The sequence below is a fragment of the Macrobrachium rosenbergii genome, chromosome 4 (assembly GCF_040412425.1).
Source record: "Macrobrachium rosenbergii isolate ZJJX-2024 chromosome 4, ASM4041242v1, whole genome shotgun sequence".
NCBI classification, from domain to species: Eukaryota; Metazoa; Arthropoda; class Malacostraca; order Decapoda; family Palaemonidae; genus Macrobrachium; species Macrobrachium rosenbergii.
Window position 1 is genome coordinate 55615112 of NC_089744.1, and position 21251 is coordinate 55636362.

At 41.9% G+C, this 21251-nt stretch overlaps 1 protein-coding gene across 1 annotated transcript in view; it reads left to right on the forward strand.

Annotated features, from left to right (window-relative positions):
* Positions 1–2356: 2356 nt before the first annotated feature.
* The window catches only part of LOC136834772 (trichohyalin-like), a 153613-nt gene continuing 134718 nt past the window's right edge, over positions 2357–21251 (forward strand). The window contains exon 1 of the mRNA XM_067097437.1: positions 2357–2373. The gene's annotated coding sequence lies outside the window, so the exon portion shown is untranslated. The remainder of the gene's footprint in view (positions 2374–21251) is intronic.

A 21251-nucleotide genomic window follows, 5' to 3' on the forward strand; every position in this document is an offset into this window, starting at 1 on the left:
TGATTATTATGTCTTTGTTTGCTGGCCATCCTGGAATGCTATCGGGCATTGTTATAGGGGAATATATTGGTAAAAAGTGGTTTCTTTTATTTGGGGGTTGTCCGGGGGCCAGAGTCCCCCGGCTAAGTAACACAGCTTACTAGGTTAGGTTAGGCTAGGGTACGTTAGATTAGTATGATTTTCGTATTCACGGAACCGTTCCGTAGAAATACCGTGAAGTGTTCCAGCATCACAATTACGGTTACGGCATAAGCTGTGTTCACACCATGGGAGTCGCGTCGAGTCGGGCCACGTCCAGTCACAATAATTCATTTGATGCGATTCATTTTGACGAAACCCCGTTCACATCAAATGCGTCAACCTACTGCGTCAATACGTCAAGTCTGTACTCTTTTTTTTTTTTTATCTTTAAATTTCCAGTGTCACACTAGGTTTTTGTTGAGAATGGATGCATATTCCCTTGCTAAATTAATGTTGTGCTGTGGCTTTGTCGTCAGATGTAAAAATAAACCTCAAATCTGGGTGCATCATCTGAACAAATGACACGCTTAACTAATAATGACTGTTTAGATGATTATTGAGAGAAAGAGAGAGATCAAGGGATCGACAAAGTTATTTTTCCAAGGTAAAAAACCACTGGAATTTCCATTTCGTTACCAGGTATTTTTGGAGGAGAGCTCCACATCTAGTTTTGAGGTTTATACCATGTAAAAACCTTTAATATCAGGTTTTAATATATTAGACTATCTGAAAAAGTGGACTACCTAACCTAACAGTTTACATAATTATTAGGAAACATAAGCCTCTGGGTAGAAAGGGGATATTGATAATTTCAGCTATTTTTAGTGGCTAAGTTAGGTTAGCCTATAGTTCATGGTAACATACAAGCAAAATGTATTGTTCAAAGCATAATAAATGGTTCAAAGTGAATAAATGTCTTTTACCTGTACATGACATTGCAGCAGCAACTTCTTTTCATAAACTGACAATGGAGCCACGATCTCGGTGGTTGGGGTCACTGGCATCTTAGATAGCAGGGGGCTCCCAAAAAAGTTTATTAGCAGTTCGGCCAGCATACTTACAAACGGCACGCGGGACTCACTATGACTGACGTCAAAAATAGGCCCAGCTCTATTTGTGACTTGAAGCGATGCGACGAAATGTGACTCGACCCATACGGTGTGAACGGTTTCTTTCAAAAGCCAATACAAATCAGTGACTCAGGGTGCGTTCACACCAAATGCATCGCGTCGAGTCGAGTCACGTCAATTCATTTGATGCAAGTCATTTTGACTAAAACCTGTTCACACCAAATGCGTCAACTTAAGTCAAGTCTGAACTCCTTTTCATCTTATTTCTGCGACAGTGGCACAGTAGCTTTTTATGAGAATGGGTGCATATTCTCTTGGTGAAATTAATGCTTTGGTGTGGCTTTGGCGTTGCAAACGTAAAAAAAGTAAGCCTAGAATCTGGATGCATCATTTGAACACTAAGAGGCCACAATTTGGAAATTTCAACCATATGAGAGAGAGAGAGAGAGAGAGAGAGAGAGAGAGAGAGAGAGAGATCAACGAAGTTATTTTTCCATGGTTAAAAGAAAACACTGAAATTTCGAATATTTCATTACAAGTAATTTGGGGGAGAGCTCCACATTTACTTTTGAAGTTTAAACCATGTAAAAAACTTTAATATAAGGTTTTTAAACTAAATGAAAAGGAGAAAACCTGGTAACATAACATATTACATGATTATTATAAATGATAGGCTTATGGAAAAAAGGGATATTGATAATTTGGGCTATTTTGAGTGGCTAATTTAGGTTAGCCTATAGTCTATAGTAATATACAATCAAAATGTATTGCTCAAATCATAATAAATGGTTTAAAGTAAATAAAATTTTTACTTTTACCTGTGCATGACATTGCAGCAGCAACCTCTTTCCACAAAGTGGCAATGAAGTCACAATCATGGGGTCACTATCATAAACAGCAGGCCGCTCCCCAACCAAATTTATCAGTAGTTCGACCAGCATATTTCCATTTGGCACGTGAGACTCACTATGACTGACGTCAAAAATAGGTCCAGCTCTGTTTGTGATTTAACTCGACGCGACGTGACGTCACTCGATGCATTTGGTGTGAACGGTTTCTTTCAAAGGCCCACAGAAAGCAGTGTTAAACTGGGTTGGCGATTCACGGTGAGTCATGAATTAGCCTGACTCGACGCGACGCGACTCGACGCGACGCATTTGGTGTGAACGCACCCTCAAAACTGGGTGGACCATTCATGATGTGTCAAAAATTATCGTGACTCGACTCGACGCGACTCCCTTGGCGTGAAGGCAGCCTATCGTTACAGCATATTGGAAACCTGGTTAGTGTGTTAGTTTTCCATTTATACCTGTGCATACCCAGCTTTCATTATACAGGTTAATTACATGCAATACGTTCGGGTGTCATTCTTTGATAATTTTTATCATTTATGTGGTTTCAGAAGGCTAAGTAGAGAAGTCTTGAATAACATTTGATTGTTAGCATCATAATTATTGGTTTTGTAGTTATTAGCCTATACGCATATTAAAAAAAAAAACTTAAATCACTTATTTTCCTTTTATTTAATGAAATATTTTAAAAGTTAGTGCACAAAACGGCAGGTTAAGTTTGGTTATTGTATTATTTTCGAATAACTTATGCGGTACCATAGCACAGGTTAGCCTAGTCACTATCCTCTATCCTTTTTCGCATTGAAATGTGGTCACGAGAATATTGTATTTGGATGTGGTCTGCCACAGAGAACATTTAGGCTAGTTTTCTTGGGAGGTCGGGGATTTTAAATATGAAATAAAGTCAGGGTTTTAACTTTAGTTTTAACGCGATTTTTATTAAAAATAAATAGGAAAGAACATTGTACAGTATTTGGATGCGTGTAGGTTTTTAAAATGAAAACATTAGGAAACAAGTGATGATAAATATATTAGGCTTTTCTTATAGATGCAATGAATATTAATTTACGTCAGAAATGGTTGATTAACCCTCACAACCATGCCTAATTTTAGCAATAATGGGTATTACTGTGGGATTATCTTATTATAACTGGCGTCACAACACCTAGGTTATTGACGCCGTATTACACTGTGAGAAACGACAAATTTGGAGTCAGGTCAAGTTTTTCTTGGGAGGTGGGGTCCCCAAAGGTGAACAAATAAAGCAAAGCAGTCAAGGAATAACGTTTGCTTATCATTTGCAGCATCCTAGGTTGGAATCTGATGGCCTACAGGGTTAGGATGCAACCCTGTATGTGGCTATATGATTTATAGCCCCCTACGTTAGGTTAGGTGGTGATCCTTCAACTCCCATACTGGTAAATCCCAGCATCACCGCCCAGAAATTCAAATTTTCATTCCGTTTACCCATTATTACTAGAAATATTTATAGGGAGTGTAATGGGTTAATTACCCTTTCTAGTGGAATCAAATTCTGATTGGCCTAAATCACATTAAAGCTATGAGAAAACCCATACAATATTTAGTTGTACTTGTCCTACAAGTTATAGTGAAGGCAATATGATGAAAGTCGTACTTTTTGTTTAAACATATTTTCCTTTAGTAAGAAAATCTTAGCAAATGATTAATAACCAAGTTTGATCTTCGTTTATTTGTGGATCATCCTTGGCTTAACGTTACCGTGTATGGTTATTGCACATGAATGCTGTGAAATTATTTTCCAAATATATCAATCAATGATGGATTTTGGGTTGTTAGGAGACCTTGCAGGTTTTGAGCTGCAGTCATGATTTTGCCATGTTGGTCTCTGTGTGATGGTAGCTTCCTCCAAGATTATCAGTAGCTTAACATAAATAAAATTTGCTGTTTTTAGGATTGTGAAATGCCCTAACTGCTGAAATTAGATTTCTTAGAAAGCAATTTTGAATATGAAATAGCCAGGGATTTTCTGGTTGTTTGGATTTGATTTTTATGAATGACTAGAAGAGTGCTGCATGTGGATATATGGATTCTAAAAATATAAAATTTCCAAAGTAATTTGTATTCTATGGTATAAAAACTAGAACCTTTTGTGTAGAAGTATTCCTTAGCACAAGAGGGAAATGGGCATTGATGTGCTTGTTAACAAAGTGGTTAATTGGTGGCAGTGCAGTCAGACAGGGGTGGTGTAGCTGCCCATTCACCAAATGTAAGCCAGCACTTTTTCCTTTGGCATCAGGGACTGTACAGAGTGGCTGACTTCAGTTATGACAAAAATCTTGTTTGGAAATTACTTAATTTTTTTGTAAATACAAACAATTGCCTTTTATGTAAGAGTACCCTTCAGTGCAAGCTAGAGAGTTGTTGGATTTTACTGGTGGTTACAGGGGTGAGTGGGGATATACCCCACACTCATTGCCCTCTCTTAACACTTATTTTTCGGCCAAGACCAAGTGAGGATGTCTTAAGCACTCCTTCGGACAACTGAGCTGAATTTGTCTTTTTGTTTTTGAGTGTTTTGGCTGACCCGTGCACTTCCTGCTCACTCTGCGGTGCCTAGTCTGCAGACAATGCATGTGTGCAAGTAGCCTCCCAAGTTACACCTGGTTGAGCCTACAATGCCTAATACTAGTCGGTGAATCCTCATGCACTTGCCAACAGAGGTTTAACTGCAATGGAAACACACTCCCCACCCCCATTAGTCAATTACAGCTGGAAATTTTATTTTGAGGATAGGTTCTCCTCAGCGTTGGTGTTTTTAATAGTAGCTTTGGTCCGGATCAGATGGCACGGTTCCTGGAGTGGATACGGAAGCAGATTAGCTTTCCTGGGTGCAGTGAAGCCAATGACTGGTTATGCACAGTGGGTTGTCACCTGTACTTTTCTAGCATGAACAAGTGAGTTAGAGCTACCCTCTCATTTTGTGTGTACTATACAGTCATCGGACTGTGTGCACATTGACAGGGTTTGCAAGTGACAGGCCTCCTTTTGCAGTACAGTATACACTACTGACTAGTGTAAGACAGATCTGTTTATATGTGACTTTGTTACACCCAGGTGTACTAGCGGTTCACCACAGATCTGTAGTTGTTTTTCACACGATACAGCTTCACCCACTTTCCTTGAGCAGCCACACTTAACCTATGCTTCTCCTGAAGTTCACAGAGTTGGGTCACACTGCCCTCACAGTCTGTGTGTGTAGTGCTTTACATGCACATCCAAACAATGTCTGAACTACCATTCTCTGTGGTATGACGCTCATGAGAGATGCTGTAGTTAGTTTCTTAGCACTTGCATGCTAGCATATATGGACATGTAGCATTAATTCAGTGAGGTTACAAGGTAGCCTAAGTTCGTCTACTAGTACATGCATGCTAGTGCATGTGAATATGTTTGCAGCATTAGTTTGGTCTCCATTACTCGTACAAAATTCTACAGATTTTTCATACCACACCCAAGATTGTTATGTGCAGGTGTACGGTTTGTTGGACCATGATTTTGAGCGGCTTTGCTAGCATTTTTTTTTTTTTTGGCCAATTGGCGCCATTAGGTTCAATCATCCATGTCCACAGTCTGAAAGAGAGCTCATTATGGCAACTGGTTTGTTACCTTCTCTTTTTAGGAGGAATTCAGCCCTTGCTTTAGGGAATCTGTTAATCCCGGAGGTTTACTTCCTTTCAGAAAACCCTTCAGCAGTGTAGATATAATTTCTCTCTTTGAAAGCTTGTTGATTTCGAGGAAGTAACCACACCTCTTTTGTGGAAACCTATTATGGAAGGAGTTTTCGGATCTTTCCTAGATAGTGACCCGAAGTAGTCTGATCTTAGATAATGACCCCCAAGAAATATCAGTCCTAGATGGTGACCCCAAGAAAATATCAGTCCTAGATGACGACCCCCAAGAAAATATCAGTCCTAGATGACGACCCCCAAGAAAATATCAGTCCTAGATGATGAGCCCCAGGAAAATATCAATGTTAAAGTAAAACACTTTTTATTAAAATACTTTTATCAAATTTTATTTAAGTAAAAGGTGTAAAATACAAATTTTCAAACAATATTTTAATCAAAGGGGTACAAAAGGGAAATATAAGTGAACAGATTCTCAAGACAATCTATCCTGCCACATGAATTTATTTAAATCGGTCTAACAGTTCGTGTTTACATCCACGCACGGGTTTTGTGATTTTTGTTTATTCCAATAAGATTCGATTACTTGTGTATGCACCAGAGTTTGGCAATCAACAAAATTAACTGAATGATTGTTCTATGCATGAATCCATGGTTTGATATACTTCAGTACACTTTCCATTGATCAATATGCATAGTGGTGCCAGGAAGAACTACGAATGATATTATTGGAATTAAAGCTGTATTATCTCTTTTTCCTACAATCTATATGAATACTTGTGAAGTGTCATGCTTCCACCTACCATTCCAAAAACCCATATATGTGTAGAAGGTGCTCTTCCTCTATGATGCTTAGGCTTATGTGAAAAAATACTGAGAACAAACTTCTCGACAAAAGCTGTAACAGTCAAGAAACTTATTTTTATTCACGCCCACAAGATGCATAGCTAGTTTTTCTTGCGTTTTTTCTGTCCACAAATAAAAACAGTGTATCCATTGCTTAAAAGATAACCGTGATTTTGAAAAGGAGGGGTTTGTGGATTGAGGTGGTACTTTTGTATCGCAAGCAGTTTTTGTTTTGGCACTTCCAAATAAACCCATCAAGGCACTTTGTTGCTCTTGTCCAATTCATATCTGTGTTACAAGAGACGCACTTCATTGTATTTCTAATTTAGCTGTTTTACTTTAGCCAATCAATAACTGTCAAGTTGTCTGCAGCATTTACCAAAGACTGCACTACATGTTGATATGTATCACTTGCCATTACATGTGGAAAAAAGTTTCATTTAGATCAAGCTACAACCAATTTAACTGTTTGAGGTTTAACACCTGAAAGAATGTCTTAAAATAACATAATACTTTCCTAGATAACAACCCCCCCAGAGCCTTGTTGGGGGTCACTATCTAGGAAAGATCCAAGTTGTCTTTATGGCTTTCTCTGAAGGTGAAGCATTTGTTCTGATTGCTGTGGTTGTGGCTTCCTTGTGGTGCTGTGGCCCAGGTTATCAGTTTAATCTGCAGATCAGAAGGCTCCATGCCATCCAGCACAGTGGGAGTTGGCCTAGTAGTGCATATGATGGCTCCTCCAGTGATAGCAATGACAAACCTAACTTATGACATTTCTCTTGCTAAGAAGTGAGCAATGCTTGAGCAAGGGGTAGGAAGGAAATCACTGTTTTCCTTACTTCTCCTGCTTATCATAGAGTTCTTTCCCATCCTCCTCCTCTTCACCTTGTCCATCTTTCTTCTTGAAAAGAAAAAGAAGAAAGTAGTAATAGTCCAAAAAGACCTCTCAGAAGAAGCTCGACAAACTCTGAATGAGCGACCTTCCCAGTCTCAGGGAAGCAGTGGTGTTAAACCAACTATGGGTGATTCAGACATCGTAAGTAGAGCTGGTACCAGTCTTCCTGAGCATGCAGTAACCCCTCCCCGGCCCACCCTTTTGGACAAGAGATTTGCTCCTCATGCATTCATCACCTGAAACACATTCAGTTAAAGCCAGCACAGTTATGAGGTTCACATGCAACAGGCCCTCGACTTGGTACTCACCAGTACCAGGATGATGAGTTTGTCTGTGATTATGCTGCTCCCCACCCAGCCTGTCACACACCACAGAGTTGCACTCGCACAATGGCTAATGTACCCATTCACTATACCCTGTTCTAGTTCTAGTGTCACTGAACATAGGGAGTCATTTGGTTGACCACAACTCCAACTCCTTTCCAGGTACTGGTCTCCCTCACTGCATGTACATTAACCATAACTGGCTGTACCGATTGTGCCACTATCCCATGAGTGGGCTCCAGAACTGATATAGGACTCGGGAAGTACCACTATTTTGTCTGCAGTAGGAATGTCATACAGCTAAGGCTCTATGCTTAGGTCAGCAAGAAGCTCCATAGGTGTTCATGAGAACATCCACCCTGCTTTCAGCTTGGGCCAGTTCATGTGGTATACACTGGTTGTTCTGACCACCTATTTGCCTTTTGTCACAACCTGGGGATTGAGATCAACTATGAGAGTCTGTTCTCATCCCCAAGCAGCAGACAAACCACCTAGGCACTTTTTTTCTTGTCAACCACCTCAGTTTTGGCAGATCTCCTTTGCCACCTGTTGTAATTGAGGAAGCTTGTTCCTCACTTGCATTTCCCTCTGCACCAGCTTTGATGAAAGCCAAAGCGGCATCAGGACAATCCTCATCTGCACATCAACCTTTTGGGAAGAGAAGCAGTGCTGCTTTCCCTGTAATTCCAAGATTCGTAAAGTCATTTTATGCTGTTGTTGAATGACAGCATGTACATAGTGACTCTGTTAGCAAGCAGGGTGAAAAGGAGAGTTCCTTTACCCTTGTCAGCTGGTGAAGCAGATACATGAATAAACAGCCTGTCACACTGTGAAGTTGTTAGCTAGATACATTCCAGGATTGAGGAATGTTTAGTAAACCAAGCCAGCTACCAAAGTAATATAGCAAAGACTATAGCCAGTTTCATTTCATCTGTCCAGTCACCAACGTAGGTTGGTAGATGTGGCAATATGCATGGCTAAATCTCAATTGGCTGAAATATGACAAATTTTTAAGTAATTTGTATTTTACCTAATATACAAACCTGAGGTCTTTACACAGAGGGTTTGCTTGGGGAGGGCAAACCCAGCTTGGTCTTAGCCTTGGTGTTTATTCGATTTTTAGAACAAACCATGCTATTTTTAGGAGTGTTCTCAACCTCGTTTTATCGAACATCCCTATTCTACATCTTTTTTTCTGTTTGTTCTGAAGCGTTGTCTCTCTGAGCAAGCCGAGTTTGTTTTTTTCAACTACACAATTACTTGGAATCTTACTTGGAATGTTGTAACATTTTAGTCTTTCAGATGATGTAGAGATTGAGAGGCATTGAGATGGAGGAGGGTTCTCTTGGTACAGTGTGGTGGTTTCATAACCCATCACACAAGACCTCTGCTTGCCTTCCAGCATGGATTCCCCCTCTCTCTTGACATGAGGAAGAAGTAGAGATTGATGTTGCAGTGACAGAATTTCTGTTTTTGGTTAAGAAGTAGGAATAAGATGCTAAGACTGCTTTCCTCCCCATATGTGGCTGCTGGTGGGGAGTGCAATTAAGACTTAAGGGTCATTTTACAGTGACTAAAATCTGGGTCGTAGATGTCCTTCGGTAGGATATCAACTTCCCTTTGAGTTCCTACCACTCCTCATTAACCATCTGGTCCATGTCCACAAGTCTATTCTGGCTTGTTGAAGTTTCCCCTGTGGGAAAGTTAAAAGTTATACTCTGTGAATACATTGTGGGAATTGCACAGTCCAGTTCCCAATTTCTACAACTGGCCCTTGTTTCTGTAATCAAAGATACAAAATTTTTCTTCAGTAATACACCTGAATGCTTATACTGTATATACAAACAACCCTCACACCTTTTTTAAATCATAAACATGCTAATTTATGTTTGTCACAAGACTAACAGGGAGATCTCGTTGTTCTGTTTTCTTACGCCTTTATCTTTCAGCCCTTGAAGATACCATCCACTCTCCCACCAATTGTTAACCTTATTATGATCACCCAAATGATCAGATATTCTGATAGCTCCTCATAGAACTCAAACCCACGGGTTTTTCCCAATCCGTTGGCAACCTCCCTAAGAGATTCCCTATGGCCCACCCTCTTATGCAAGGGAAGTGGGCCATCTTCTTTGTGAATACAGAGGACTACTGCTCTCACCAGAACTTCCATTCAGACTTCATCTATCTTCATCAAACCAAGCTCCTGTCAGTCACCTTGGTGAATGGCTTGCTGCATGAAAAAGGCCTTCAGATGGAAGGGCACTGACCTCTTTTGGCTGAGCTGTCTATGCCAGTTATGAGCTTTGTTCAGCCTTGCCCTCCTGGGACTTCGGTTTCTGGAGAGGGACATCCTCTGTAGCTTACTTTGGCTCCATAGAACCCAAGAAAAACCTCAGACTGAAACCTCACATGTAGGAGTGTTGTTCCTTGAAATATCTTGGAGAGCATCTAGGCCTTCTTGTCTGGTACCAAGTGTTGGAATCACTCTTATCTTCATTAGTTCTTTGGTTTGTGATCAAACTCAGGAATTGTCAAGATGACACGAGACATAAGCTTTTGTTTCCCCTCCCTGGGATCTGTAAGGGGTCCAGACAAGAGGTCTTGGTGCCCAGTGTGAGCTTTGTATTCCACTGAGTAGGATTGGACCCCTATATCAAGAATGCTAATGCATTTTGCTAGTACTGTACTGGCAAACACAAGAAGTAGGTTTTTTAAACACCTTTCTTTCTGGCTTTATAACATATTAGATAAGCTTACAACATTATTGATAACAGTCATTCATATAGCTCAGGTGAAAACTTATGAAGTCGGGGCACAGATCCCTGACAGAGTAATTTTTTGGTACACTGGTGATGAGGGCAGATATTTGCATTGTAAGGGTGTCAAATCACCTCTCCTTTCTAGGGTTTCTCTCTTCATACATACATTAATCACGTCATATATGTTACTAGTTGATATTTCAGATTCTTTATGTATCTCATTGTATGCATCATAGCACAGCCTGTCCACCAATGTATATACTTGCCTTTTACATGTTCAGTAACACATTATATATGTCTTTTTATGCCTATTACCAAACAAACTTCGTATGTACGCTGTGGGGGGCCTCAGGTTGCCCGCTACCTTTCCGTCCGCTTTCTGTATTACAAATACCTGTCGAGAATAATAAAGGATCAGTCTTTCACTTCTGACATTTCTTGAACCTCACACTGGTGACCCCAGAAAAGGAACAGGTAGCGAGGTTTTGGCCCAGCCATTAATGGACTAAATACGGCTGCAGCCTACCATCAGAGAGCCTTTAGCAGACTAACTACAGTGCAAAGTTTAGGCCTCTGATAGCTCCCTCCCTGGCAGAAACCGTGCCATTAACGAACTAAATACGTCGTACCCAAAAAGGGCAAGTTTTGGCACTTCATTTGACCACCCGAACATTTGACCATCCGAACAATCAACACCATTAACGGACTCAATACAGTGCATTTTCCTGCATTTTGGTGCGTGAGTAGTAAAGATGTCAGAAGCTGAATCCCAATGTGAACCCGCAAGCATCGTCTGTACGCCTCTCTCGCCAACAAAGCCAGACAAGGTCAAACTTCCCCCATTTTCGTGGCAGAACACAGCATTATGGTTCCTGCGCGCAGACGTGCACTTTTGCATGGCGCGCATCTCAAACAGTGCTATCAGATCTGACATCACCATGACGGCGCTCCCAGAAGAGGTGTTCAACAGAATCTCCCCCTGGCTCGACGCACAACCGGACAAGGTCACATACGTGGCCTTGAAAGATAAACTGATGCAATCTTACTCCATGCCTGTGACAGAGAGCGCGCAGCACGCACTCGACCTATTATCCCAGCCCCTCGGGGAAGCATCACCCAGGGAAGCTTGGGACGAACTATAGGGGTTGGTAACACTACCAGGGTGCGACGAAAACGGGAGGAGAAGAATGATAGATTTAATGTAATCTTCCTTCAGCTCCTCCCGCAGGAAGTTAGGCACCAAATAAAGGATGCAGACACCCTCTTCATTGGACGGGTCGATATCGTACTCGGCTAGCACTCTCCTAGGCCCGCGTTCGATTCCCCGGCCGGCCAGTGAAGAATTAGAGGAATTTATTTCTGGTGACAGAAATTCATCTCTTGCTATAATGTGGTTCGGATTCCACAGTAAGCTGTAGGTCCCATTGCTAGGTAACCAATTGGTTCTTAGCATTGTAAAATAAGTCTAATCCTTCAGGTCAGCCCTAGGAGAGCTATTAATCAGCTCAGTGGTCTGGTTAAACTAAGGTATACTTGACTTTTTTGTTCGACATGGCTGCCTTAGTCGGCGACGCCCAGAAACTACACGAGGCCACCAAGGCCTCGAAAAATGCCACCGCCCTCACAGCTGCCACCCTGGGAGCTGCAGCCTGATGGATAAGAACAACGACGACGACGGAAACAACAACACTGTTTACAGAAAGACACCACTCAGGGAACACAGGACATGGTCAAACCTGGCGTGGTGCTTCTTCCACAGAAAGTTCAGAACCAAGGCCAGAAACTGCAGGCCTCCCTGTTCCTTCAAAAAAAAAAAAACTACAATAGCAGCCACAACTAACAACTGTGGCCATGAAATCCAACTACCCCTGACCAGCAGGTTTCTTCATCAGAGACGAAATTTCCGAATGGTGCCTGCTGGTAGATACGGGGGCAATGCAGTCTGTCTTCTCGCCATCCAGGGAAGGTTTAGAAAAAATACCTGACTCGACACCCGCCCTCATAGCAGCAAACGGAACTCCCATCCGCACGTATGGCACGACGACCCGGACTATCTCAATTCTGGGACGCAGATACCACTGGCCTTTCATCATCGCGGATGTAAAGTTACCCCTGCTGGGCGCACATTTCCTAGGACATCACAGACTTCTAGTCGACGTCGCAAGACAACGCCTCCTTGACACAGGCACACATTCATTGCAACAAAGAGCCCTCTCCAGTGCCACTACCTTAACTCACCACAACCCCACTGCTGCCCTCAGGTTGACAACGGATGCCAGCAACATCGCCTGTGGCTCAGTACTCGAGCAGCTTGTGAACGGCACCCCCCAGCCCTTAGCCTTCTTCAGCCACAAGTTTTCACCAGCAGAGACCCGCTACAGCGCCTTCGACAGAGAGCTGCTGGCTATCTACCAGGCTGTGAGATGCTTCAAGTACCTGCTGGAGGGGACCGAATTCACAATCCTGACAGATCACAAACCCTTGGTTGGTGCACGCATTTGCAAAGCCAGGAGATGCGTGGTCTGCAAGGCAACAGCAGCACCTGACCGCCATCTCTGAATTGGGGTGCACCATCAACTACGTCCCTGGCAGGAAAATCCCGGTGGTCGATGCCCTGTCAAGGGTAGAAATCAATTCCCTTCACCTTGGCATTGATTACGAAGACCTGGCAAGAGAACAAGTAGCAGACCCAGAGACGGCAGACTACAGGACAGCAGTGATGGCTCTTAAGTGGAGGAATACATGCCCTTAGCAAGCTCGAACACAACTCTCCTCTGCAGCACCAGCACAGGCCGCCCACGCCCCTTAATACCCACTTTGAGGAGAAGGCAGGTGTTTGACATAGTCCACTGCCTCTCCCATCCATCAGGATGCACAACGGCGCGCCTCGTGACTAACAAGTTCGTCTGGCATGGCATCAACAAGGACATTCGCTAGTGGGCAAGGAGCTGCATCCCATGCCAGGCAAGCAAAACGTCCCAGCACACAGAGTCCGGGGTCGGCAACTTCCCCGAGCCTCGTCAGCGTTTCGGCCACATCCACATAAGACATCATCGGGCCCCTTCCGCAATTGAGAGGAGCCAGATACCTCCTGACAATCATAGACCGTTCCACCCGCTGGCCCGAGGCAACCCCTATGGAGGAGGCATCAACAGCACCATGCACAGAGGACCTCCTCCTGTTGGATCAGATGTTTTGGAGTGCCAGACAGTATCACTACGGACAGGGGTCCAGCCTTCCTATCAGAGCTCTGGGTCTCCTTGGCACACCTGATGGGTACAACTCTACACAGCACAATGGCCTACAACCCCACAGTGAACGGCATGGTTGAGAGGGCGCACCGCTCTCTTAAGGCAGCTCTCATGGCACGCTGCACCGACGAGAGGTGGAAGGAACAGCTGCCCTGGATCCTGCTGGGTCTCCGAACCGCACCGAAGGCAAATGGTGATGCCTCCCCTGCTGAGAAAGTCTACGGGGAGACACTGGCCATCCCCGGAGAATTCTTCCCGCCATCGGCCGATGGCGCTGACACACCCCTCCTGAGGTTGAGGGAACTCGCACAGAAGTTCGAGCCCTGCCATAAGACCTTCACCGACAGAACCACCACCTACAGCCCACCCACGTCTTCATCAGGGTGGACGCCTGTCGGCCCCCCTTAACCAGGCCCTACAGGGGGCCCCACCGAGTCATCAGGCGGGCCGCCAAGGCATACCTCCTTGACATCTACAGGTGGGAAGACTGGATCACCAACGACAGGCTGAAGCCGGCATTCCTGTTGGACAGGAAAGTACGCAAGGAAGAAGGCAGGCGCCCCAGAATTCCCCCTCGGTATCTCCCCGCAAACACACCCCCTCCCCCAACAAAGCGGGGTCCGGGGCAGCCCAGGAAACACATCGAGCCAACCCCAGATGTCAATTCTACCCCACGTCCACAGTTCTCCAGGAGCAGGGCCCCACTCTGACTGCCTCAGTGTCTGCGTGAATAATGTTATTGTCATCCAATAATTGCTCCTCTAATCATTGTCTTGGGGGAGGGGGTGTATTTGTAAGGGCGTCAAATCGCCTCTCCTTTCTTGCGTTTCTCTTTTCATACATACTGTACATTAATCAAGGCATATATGTTACTTGTTGATATTTCAGATTCTTTACATATCTCATTGTATGCATCATTGTATGGCCTGTCTGGCGATATATATACTTGCCTTTTACAGGTTCTGTAATGCATTATATATGTCTTTTTATGCCTGTTAACTAACAACCTTCGTATGGACGCAGTGGGGACCTCAGGTCGCCCGCTACCTTTCCATCTGCTTTCTGTATTATAAACACCTGTCGAGAATAATAAAGGATCAGTCTTTCACTTCTGACATTTCTTGAACCTCACAGCAGCTTCAGACCCCCTTTACCTCATCCTACATAAAGGACTTTACCTACAGGCTTCCACCTTACCCCTGGGCCCTGAAGTGGCAGCTACTCGGGTAGTGCAAGTGCCCAAACCCTTTCATATAGAAAGCTTCTTGCCAAAGGTACTAGGAGAGCATTAGGAAAGGTCAAATGGTAGAGTGACTGGTTTCTCTGCATTCCTCCAGCAGCTCGGCCTGAGTATGTGCTGGACCTGGTTCAGTTGTAAGTGGCTACTCAATCGAGCAACCAGTCTCAGTGCTTTGACAACTAAAATGTGACTCCCTCCCCCTCTTCTTTTTAACATGGGGATGGGACAGTGGTAGCGCTATATTCCGATTGCAATACATAGCTGCCTTCAGACTTGGGCAACCCCTTGCGAGTAGTGCATGGTTCTTCAATCCTTTCCTGACTTGAGGCTCTACACCCTTACTTAGTCTCAGGATCTTACCACTGTGATCCCTATGCCAGACTGTGTTGGATGTTACAGGAGTCATTGCATCCCTTCCTTGTTTTCACAACTGGGATCATGGCATTTCTAAGTGGGTAAACTCTGCTTCCATTCAGTTGACCAAGTCAATTTCCCACCCAAAGAGTAGGTCTCCTATCTCAAAGATGATGGTATGTATTCCTGTAGGAACAATTATAAAATTGTAAAGTAATTTGTATTTTTCTAAGGTATACAAACCAGACCCTTTCATTACAGTTCTCACTGCAAACACCCTTCTTGTCCCCTGAGACCAAAGGAAAATGTACATAATTAAGAAGGTCAGCAAGGGGTATTCCCCCAGTCAACCACCAGTTAACCACCTTGTTACCAAGTTCAACAACCATCTCCACCTCATGTTGAAGGATAATCTTATATCAAAGGACCTGGTTTGAATGCATAAGAAAAAATTTGATATTTTGTGTTTTCCATCAATTTACCAAAAATGCCTTGCCAAACATTGTTGCCCTGGCTAAAAAGGGGAGGAATATTTTTTGTGGTTTAAGAGAAAGATAGGTATTTCTTTGCCAGTAGCATTAGTAGTTTAGATGGGACACCCCTTTATATCTTATAATTAATGTCGACCAATGAGGGAAAGCCTGATTTTTGGATGGGCGAAAACAAAAACGAAATACAGTTACATTTAACCTATCCCAGTGCTAGACCCTTACCTGATGACCCCAAACTAACCTAATCTAGGGAACATTAAATAAATAATAGGGTTGTCACCTAACCTAATGTAACGGAGGGTGCCAAGGCCTTACCTAGCCCAAGGGCATTAACCTCTTGGACCCCACCTTAACTAACCAAACCTAGGGCACTGTGAAATAAGATTACAGTACAATAAAAGGGATGTGACCTACTCAATCACACCTACCCTAGCATAACCTGTGTCACCAGGTCCTTACCTAGTGGATGGTGTTCATTTTAAAAACTTTCTGTAAACCTTGCCATAATGAGAACCAGAATTCGCAGAAATACTTCTTTTGCATTTTTCCCCCGCCCAAAAAACACTGCTTTCCCAAAATCCTGCTTGTTGAGACATAGGCCTAGAACAAAATAACCAGCTAAGTTTCAGCATTGCCCATGTATCCATATTTTCAGATGAATATAGACTAAATATTCTAAATATGCTAGCCACCCTTATCCATAATGCACTGTGACAACAATTCCGGGGGCACCACTTGCATTAACATTGCAGCATAAACAAAGAACTTAGAAAAATTCCAAGTGGGTAACATTTGTCATTAAATATCTTCATTACAGTAAATTTGCAGTAGATTTTCGTATGATTTATGTATTAGTCCAAGTGTGTAACAACATTTGTCAGTAAATATCTTCATAAGAGTAAATTTGCAGATGTTCGTATGATTTTCGTATTAAGCATATTGAGGAGAATTAAAGCAAAAAACTCCAGAATCTAGACCTGTATAAAAGTAAACGTATACTGCACTTGTTTTGGTCCCCCTCCCTAATCCAAACCCAGGTTTCCCACTTTGATCTCCTAGAGTTCTTGGATATGGGTTGTTGGGGGATTGTGGTACTTGAACGTAATTGGTTGGATTTTTGGGGTTTTCTCATATATGATCATTATTTTTTTCTGAACCTAAAATACACAAAGCTTCATGCGGACCCGTTTTTAAAAATTGCCCGATTTTTTTTTTTACTCCGCTAGCCTATCAAATGACCATCCGATGGGGAAACTCGCTTGCATGAACATAGAAAAGGAACTCGGGAAAGAGTTTGATTGTGATACAATATTCAACAGTAAATACCTCGGTAACGGTAAATAGTCCATAGATTTTCGTGTCCGTTTCATATTTAGCATATTAAGAAAACTTGTGGGTAATTTTTCGGAAGACTCCAGCCAGCCATTTCCAAAGGTGCCAGCTAGCCATTTTTGCATGAAAAACCATTTTGGATTTTTCATGCAAAAATGGCCAGAAATGATAAGGTAGTAAAGAACCTAAAAATACCAACCTAACGTAAACTAGGGGTGTTTACTGGTTACAATTTTGCCGTATTAGTTATGGAGGGGGCTGGTATTGTCTTACCTTACAAGTCCTTATTTTTCTCTGCTATTAGGCATTTGCGAAGGTTATGTATTGAGAAGAAATTTTTTGTTTTGATGTGATTTACCCAAGAAAAATATAAATTATAAAGCTGGAGGTGGCAGGAGTCTAACGAAAAATAACCAACTTGTTCCAGCATCTTGAGCTGGCACTCAAGTAAACAAGTACTGCAACCTTATAAGACTTTATCATGGGAATATAAGATTTATTTTACAAGGTAGGACAGAAAGAAAATTACGTACCTTGAGCAGATGACATGGTTGGGCCCGAGTGACCGCCTAGGTGAAGCCCAAATTGACATGATTTTTGGCCCACCTTTCACTAAGTGGCCACGCAAACAACATTCCCACTTATATATAACACAGTCTCCCATCACTAATGAAACGCCGAATGATTTCACCGTTACTAAGCGAAAATCGTAATTTTCATTTCCGAGCCTATGCGTAACTTCACGATTAATGTTGGCGTTACTTAGAGGCACTCAAAAGTCAAAACTACAAGGAGCAGACCAAGTACACATGGAAATTAGCAAGGACAGGTAAACATTTCGTGATCCTTGAAATTGCTTGAATTCTCCCATCTTTAGTTTTCTTCACTGCATCTCTAAAAACTTTTTTGCCAAGCAGCAAAAACGTCTCAGTATGTTAACCAAAAGAAATTTTTTAAAATAATAATAATAATAATAATAATAATAATAATATAGAATATGCTGTGCAAAGTTGTAGATACTGGAGCCTCCAGAATGCATACCACTTCTAAATATATATACTGTATATATAGTTTTTGTATTAACCTCTCTCTCTCTCTCTCTCTCTCTCTCTCTCTCTCTCTCTCTCTCTCTCTCTCTCTCTCTCTCTCTCTCTCAACTTTACATCTACATCCGATCAACTTTCATAGACTTCTCACATTACTCTGCCTTTACACCAGATCATTCATTTTCCCTCGCAAGAATATCTGGAGAAATTGGACAGTGGATGTTATAATTAGTAAGGTAATAAGTAAATGGAAGTGGTCGATTCAAGTAGGTATTTTGTCGAAAATGTAATGATGATAGCTGGATCAAAGAATGGTTTCAACAGTGTTTATTTCTCACATGTATATGTGATTTTAAGTGATATATTCAGTTGCTTTGATTATAATATGTGCATTTGGTTACCTTGTATGTCGAATTAGTACCATTCGGAAATGACCCATTTTGCTTGAACTAAAACGCAACCTTGGAGCCCTTGCGTTGTCCCCTGTCAAAAGGACCACACCTATATTGGTATTATTTTCTCTTATATCCTACAGGACTTTAACTTAACTTTAATATCCTACACACTCGCGCACAAAGTAATTATCATCGCCTCCAAAGCCGTGTGGCGAAAAGGGCCTCTGAAATGTCACCTCCTTTCCCGCTTCCTTTCTTCAGTCTTGCTGTCCAACCTCTTTAATTATTACTTCATAGTGCAACTGTCAGATTTCTCCCATTTACGCCTTTAGATCCTTGTATTTGCCTGATTATCTGGTTCGCGTAATCTTGCTGTCCAACCATTCCAAAGTGCCCCAGTGCTTGCTTGGCAGCCTAAATTTCATAAAAGTCATAAAGATGCTTTCCAGCAAAAGTTCATTTATTATTCTGCACTGATAGAGAGGACACCATAACCGAATAGTGCAAAGAGGTATTCTAACTTTAATTTTTTTCTCTGCATGTCACTATACGAGTACATTATTTCCTCTTAGAGTGAAACCAAGGGTCAGTTTTCTGCAGCATTCATAGCACGCTCATCAGTAGTTATAGTTCGTCATTTATTTGATGTATTATAATCCTAGTGATTTTAATTGTACACGTCATAGAATATATTGTTACACCATATCAAGTCAGTTACATTTTATTGAACGGAAATTTTATTATTTTTGTCATATCTACTATATATATATACACACACAATATATATATATATATATATATATATATATATATATATATATAGAGAGAGAGAGAGAGAGAGAGAGAGAGAGAGAGAGAGAGAGAGAGAGAGAGAGAGAGAGATTATATGTGCGTATACACATTTGTATTGGGAGATTGCATAAAATCAATATATTAATACAGTAAACTTTTTGTACCGTACATTTGTTTTTATAATTTTTCAAGCGAAATTCCTCACTTCTTTTCTTCTCATTTAGTTACTTCCATCGTGCTAAGCACTTAATAAATTTTTGTGCTTCTTCCTTATGGAATCGGAGCTTTGAAAGTTGAATTACGTACTGACAATTTGAAAGTTGAATTACGTACTGACAATCATGCGGAGGAGTTTTCATCCAGTTAACTAAAATGGCTGAAAATCCGACGATTTCTCAGTTGAACGCAACCGATCCCGACCATTACCTCTGTACCCTTTGTCTTTTCCCTGCACCGCCTTTTTTGTGTATTATTTTTTTTATTTTCTTTTATTATGCTTTCTCCCCCCTCTCTCTCTCTGCTTCCCCTCCCTCCCCCATTCTCACTAACAACTCAAATGTTTCGAATAACCTATCAACAAATCTCCCCCTCCCGTCAGACCATCTGTGAATTAGCCATTCAATCACCCTTGTGTGTGTGTGCGTGTGTGAGTGTGTATGTGCGTCTCTGTGTATTTGAGAGAGAAAAGGCATAATTAGGGTCCAGGGTGGGTGGATGTAGAGGCGTATAGGGGATGAAAAGGGGCGTTTGCAAACCAAGGAGAGAGAGAGATGGGGGAGGGGGAAGGGAAGGGGGTTTATATATATTAAGATACCGATTTAAAAGTGATTCAGAAGCAATGTGAGATGAAATGAATGTAGCTGGACTTAAATATGAAATATCAACATCTGTCATTGGACGCTGTAATGAATCTCAAGCAGCAGCGGTGGCTGTGTTTAGGGATGCTATTGTTATTGATTACGGTCTCCCTTTTGTCAAGGATGTTGCTGTCATTGTCCGCGGCATTTAGCGCTCTTGTTATGGCTGTTTTTATTGTAGTATTTTTTGTTTGTTGATTTTGTTGGTCAAGGGAATCTTTTATAGCACTTGGCTAATGTTACTTGAAGTCATAGGCCATTTATCCCTTGCAAATCCATAACGCCTGAATTATTGCCTCCCTCGCATTAGGCGAATCCGTAGCGTTTTAATGAATTAGCGAAGCGCCTCCTATTCCGCTAATGGGTTTCAACCCATGAAAGTCAATTATGAGTGGTTTTAATTGGACATTAAACGGGAGTTAACTTGTCCTCCCTCGTCGGTAAAACTAGTAAGAAAAGGAAATCGACATTTTTGCTGAAAGAAATCCGACGGAGGCCTTAGATGAGTTACTAAGGCTGTATTATTCACTGAATAACGTAGAAACTGAAGCGTTTCTTTGTATAATAATAATAATAATAATAATAATAATAATAATAATAATAATAATAATAATCTCGAACACGAGATCAGGTTTAACTTAAAATCTTGGTATCAAACAATGCGAAAGGTAGCTAATGTATCTTCTAAATAGGTAAAAAATTTAAATCAGATGATGTTTGCCAGAGTGATTCAGTGTTGCCATAAAACAAACAATTGCTGCTTGATGAAAAGTTTGGCAGGAAGCGCGACAATGCCTTTCGTCAACGAAGCGCAAACACGCATATTTGCCGCAAACGCTTTACTGTTGCTTACCTTCTTTTCGACTCTCACTTTATTCTTGACAATCTTCTTATATGCCTGTAGGCATTGCTAAACGGTCTTTGCAGTGTCTCTTAGGCCTCTAGCTGCACCCACTTTATAACCTAGTACTTTACCGCCATGCTAGCTTCCTCTCTTCGGTTTGGCTGTCCAACCACTCCGACACCCCTTTTCTCTGCCTTAAACTCTGAATGGCCG